This window comes from Mastomys coucha, unplaced genomic scaffold (genome assembly GCF_008632895.1).
Source record: "Mastomys coucha isolate ucsf_1 unplaced genomic scaffold, UCSF_Mcou_1 pScaffold23, whole genome shotgun sequence".
Taxonomy (NCBI): Eukaryota; Metazoa; Chordata; class Mammalia; order Rodentia; family Muridae; genus Mastomys; species Mastomys coucha.
Window position 1 is genome coordinate 92543347 of NW_022196906.1, and position 5257 is coordinate 92548603.

Genomic DNA, 5257 nt, shown 5'->3' on the forward strand with positions numbered 1-5257 from the left:
AAAAAAAAAAAAAAACTCAAAGCCAGGCATGGTGGCTCATACCGGACATCCCAGCTCTTCAGAGACTGAGACAGGAGAACCAGAAGGTTGAGGCCAGTCTGGTCTGGGCTACAGAGTGAGACTGTGTCCTTTTACAAGAAGGGGGGGAGGTAAATAAAATAGTTACTGTAAAATATCAGTTTGATTTGTGGTGCTTCCATGTTTTCTGTAAAGTGGTACCTAGCTGAAGAACTGTCAGATTTAGGTTTTATTGGATTTTCTTTCTGGCAAATCAACTTGATACACACATAGTGTTCATCATTCTCTTTCTCTTCAGCATTGACAACTGTGTTAGTCAGGGTTCCCTAGAGGGACAGAACTAATCGGGTAAAATATACATATATTTATCAGACTGGCTTATTGCTCTCCTCTGGGTATTCCAGTCATGGTGGTCTCACGCTGGGGAAGGTGAAAACTGGGTTCATCTCATGAGTCTGGTGTCTAAGCAGTAGTATCAATCAGGCACTGAAGGCCTGGAGGGTGCTGAGAGCCACTGGTCTTCAGTCCACAGTGGAAGCCTGATGGAGCTGGATTCTGATATCAGTGAGAGAAGATGCAGCAGCAGCAGTAGGGTAGATGCACCACCTATCTAGAGTGAAGGCAGGCAGGCTGAAAGCAAAGCTTCCTGTTCATCAGGGGCTCCCACTGGGAGGTGCTGCCCACACTTAGCATACATCTTCCCGCTTCACCTGAACATCCACAGATGTGTCCTGTGGCTAACCTTCTGGTTGATTCCAGATCCAGACAGGTTGACAACCAGGATTAAACATTACAACAATTTTTAATGCTTAATGCCTGGACCATTCATTCTTCAGCTGTTGCCAAATAGTAATACTTGGATTCTTTCATTCTTTGCTTCCTGTCTAGATGTTTATCTAACAAGGAACTCCCAGTCACCTAGCTGTTGGGCTGAGAGACCTATGTCTCATGTAGGAAACACCAGGGCAGCTTTGTTATTCCTTTAGTTTCCAGCCTTCAAACTACTGACTTGTTTCCAATTTTAAATCATTGTTAATACTAAGATAGAAACAATTCGATTTGCTGAAGTACATTGCAATTACCACTTTTCATTGATGCTTAAAATATCCCTTTTGAGGACTGGGAGCTTTATGGATATGTGTGTTTATTTGTCTGGAGACTGAGTCTTGCTCCATCTCTGCTGGCCTGGTGTTCACTGTGTCTCCAAGGCTGGTTGTAAACGTTTGTCTGTCCTTGTGTCCCTGCCTCCCAAGTGCTTAGATTACAGGTGTGAGCCACAAAAATGTGCTGTTGTGACCCCTGAGGAGCTTGTTAGAGCGGTCCCCGAGTCCCTTTGGCATACTCCTCCGGCTTTGTGGGCTTTGGCAGCCTCCTCCGGCTTTTTTCCTTCTGACATAACAGGATGATTGGAGCTATATTGAACATTTTTGCCCACATTTAGATATTGAGGAAAAAATTATTTCAAGATTTTAATGTAATCTAGCCAAATACTAAGAGTATTCTCTCATCATTTGCTGATTTTTAGTGAGCAAAACAAGGAAATTAGGTTGGTAATGGATGGATGGATGGATGGGTGGATGGATGGACAGAGGACAGACAGACAGATAGATAGATAGATAGATAGATAGATAGATAGATAGATAGATAGATAGATAGATATAAAAAATAGGGAACAAGGGTAGTAATTGGACAAAGGGAAGAAGGAAAATAGAAAGGATAAGGACAGATCTTTTCTAGTTTTGTTTTGTGTTTTAAGACAGGGTCTCACTGTGTAGCCATGGCTAGCCTGGAACTTTATATGTAGTCCAGGCTGGACTTAAACTCCCAGACCCTCCTGCCTCTAAGAGAACTTCTTTGAGGTGTCTTCTGAGTTAATAATGATACGTGGGGGTTGGAGAGATGGCTCAGTGGTTAAGAGAACTGACTGCTCTTCTGAAGGTCCTGAGTTCAATTCCCAGCAACCACATGATGGCTCATCCATAATGAGATCTGACACCCTCTTCTGAAGTATCTGAAGACAGCTACAGTGTACTTACATATAATAAATAAGAAAATCTTTAAAATAATAATAATATTTGGTAGGTCAAGTTGAGGAGTGTGTTTGTTTGTTTGTTTTGTTTTGTTTCAAGACAGGGTTTCTCTGTATAGCCCTGGCTGTCCTGGAACTCACTCTGTAGACCAGGCTGGCCTCGAACTCAGAAATCTGCCTGCCTCTGCCTCCCAAGTGCTGGGATTAAAGGCATGCGCCTCCGTGCACAGGAGTGTAGGTTTTATTTAACCTTATCTAACACTTTCCCCCGACCCTTAGAATCCTCCTTTTCAAGGACACATGGGATGGTGGAATGACAATATCACATAACTTACTTGCCTTTTGCCAAACTGCAGACATATATAGTAGTAACATAACATAACATATAGTAGTAACATAACATACTAGCAGTGCATCCACCATGTTAAGTTCCATAACATTAGCAGTGCTGCCACCATGAATATAATCACCAACAAGCCGTTCACACTGTTTGTGCATCGTCCTCCAGCTGTTCTGTGCTCTGCTTCCCGCCCACCCCCGACCCCACCCCCCTGCCCTTCAGCCCTCACTTACATGGAAGACAAGTCATTTGTGTTTCAGCTTCTGTCTGGTCACTGTGATGCCCGAGTCTTCCGTCAGTGTTCCTGAAGAAGGGCTGTGGAAACAGTATTTTGAATTCTTATAGACTGATAGCCTTATGGTTGGGTCTGCAGCAGCAGGGTGTGGGGATGCTTGGCTAGCCTGCTCTCTGCTGAACTCCGCCTTTAGGCCCTCCAAGGTGTAACACAGTTGCTTCCTGCTCCTGCTACTGAGTGGCACAGCCATGCTTTCCCTGCCATTGTGGTTGCTTCTTCTCAAGCAACAGCTAGAATAACCCTCTCCTGTCCCGTATTGTTTCTGTCAGGGCAGGAGAGGAGCGAGTGACACAGACACAGCTTCGTGTGAAGGAAGTGTTGCGAGAACTCTGAACCTTTAATCACGCTGGTTGCTCTTATTTAAACCCTTTCTGTGAAGGCCAGTAATTTCACTAGAATAGTAGATCCTACGTTGTGTGAATGTTGGTTGATTCAGTATATAGTCAAAGAATTTGGAAGATGTTTCTGTTTATTATCTATGTCGATGACTCAAAATTACCCCATTTCCTTTTACTCCATATTTGAACTATATTTTTATACAGTTCTTATTTTTCCAGGCTTTCTTGTTGGCTTCCTTCTGTTTACTTAGTTATTTAACTTACTTTGGTTTTTCAAGACATGGCTTCTTCGTGTAGCCATGCCTGTCCTGGAACTCACTTTATAAACCAGGCTGGCCTTGAGCTCACAAAGATCCGACTGCCTCTGCCTCTGATTGCTGGGATTAAAGGCTTGTGTTACCACCACACCCCGCCTAGCATTCTCTTTCTTGTGCAGAATATTATTTGCATATCCTTCCGTTTTTACATCAGCATTTTTCTCATAGTCTCCATCCCTTGAATTCCATTTTATTCGTGTTGGTGCTTTTCCTGCATGTACGTCTTTGCACCCCACACTTGCACTGCTACAGAGGTCAGAAGAGGGTACTGGATCCCCTTGAGGTACAGACAGTTGTGAGCTACAAAGTAAATGCTGAGAGTCAAACCCTAGTCTTTCGGAAGACCAACCAGTGCTTGTAACTCCAGCCCCCGCTACCCGCCCCGCCTCCCCGACCAACCAGTGCTTGTAACTCCAGCCCCCGCTACCTGTCCCGCCTCCCTGCCTCCCCTTGGGTTAGTTCCTCTCTGCCAGAGAGCAGGAGGTCCCAGCCTTTTCCAGACTGGCCACCTAGGGTTTACTCTCCTGGATGCTGCCAGCAGCTCCATTTCATCTTGTTACCTGAAATGCATCTTTAAGGAATTCTTTCTGTGGTTGAGGAGATAAACATTTCTTGTCTTCTAAACTGAGCTGCTATTTAACTTGAATATAGCAAAATCATTTTCCCTCAGAATGTATGAAGGTTTTAGTCCCCAGTTTTATTCCCATACTCTATTCACTGTTTTAAATGGGTTTTGTGCCTGTGTGACCCTTTCCTCCCCTTATTGAAGTTTTACTAGTTGGTTTTATCCATGTTTCTGAATGTCACGGTGATGTGCTCAGGGATGCAGTGACTCACTTCATCCCAGCACTTACTAGTGGGAATTTTAGTTGTGAGAGGTTTATAGCAGTGGTTCTTAGCCTGTCAGTTGCAACCTCTTTAGAGGTTACATATCAGATATTTACATGACAGTTCCTAACAGTAGTATTAGCATAGTCATGAAGTAGCAACAAAATACTCTTCCCATTGGGTATCACTACCACATGAGGAACTGTGTTAGAGGGTTGCATCACTAGGAAGGTTGAGAGCCCTGGGCTAGAGACCTAATGCGTTTGAATATGCTGGCCTTCATTTTTGTTTTCAGTGTTGACACAGCCTTGTAGTGCAGTGCTGGCTTGTTATTATATAACATTGCTTAGATATATCCATGGTCTTTTCACTTGTGCAGATTTTGAAAATTTGTATTCCAATGTAATCTATTTTTACTTCATGGCTCTGGATTAGCTGTGTTCCTTATGGGCATGTCAGCAAACCTGTCTAGCTAATTTAAATAATCTGAACTCGTGTACATTTCAGTAAGTAGACTGATTGCCAGTTCTCACTACCGCTGTCACTGATCTTAGCCCTGGGTGTTCAGGCACATACTGTGATCAGCTCTGACCATGCACAGATCACATTCACCGGCCTCTGGGGTGACCTGCTACCTTCCCCCGTCACATTTAGCCCTCCTCAGAGGCTTCCTGCAGTTTTTATTTTTTAAAGATTTATTTATTATATGTAAGTACACTGTAGCTGTCTTCAGACACTCCAAAAAAGGGCATCAGATCTCATTATGGATGGTTGTGAACCATCATGTGGTTGCTGGGATTTGAACTCACAACCTTCAGAAGAGCAGTTGGCACTCTTAACCACTGAGCCATCTCTTCAGCGGCTCCCTGCAGTTTAAATAAGATGCCCATCTGGGTGCAGGATGTAGAGAGAAGACGAGCCCCTTGACCTTGTGCCCTACAGCAGACAGCCTGCCAGAGTCACATTTTCGGCTGCACCCTCAGACATGACCCCTGGGTATGACTTTGTCCATGGATCCTAGTGCCCATCCAGGTCCATCGGTCTCTCTCTCTCTCTCTCTCTCTCTCTCTCTCTCTCTCTCTCTCTCTCTCT

The 5257-nt window shown here is 44.2% G+C and overlaps 1 protein-coding gene across 3 annotated transcripts in view; it reads left to right on the plus strand.

The window, feature by feature from the left end:
* The window catches only part of LOC116073006 (fas apoptotic inhibitory molecule 1), a 22766-nt gene that overhangs the window by 7887 nt on the left and 9622 nt on the right, over positions 1-5257 (plus strand). The window lies entirely within an intron of this gene.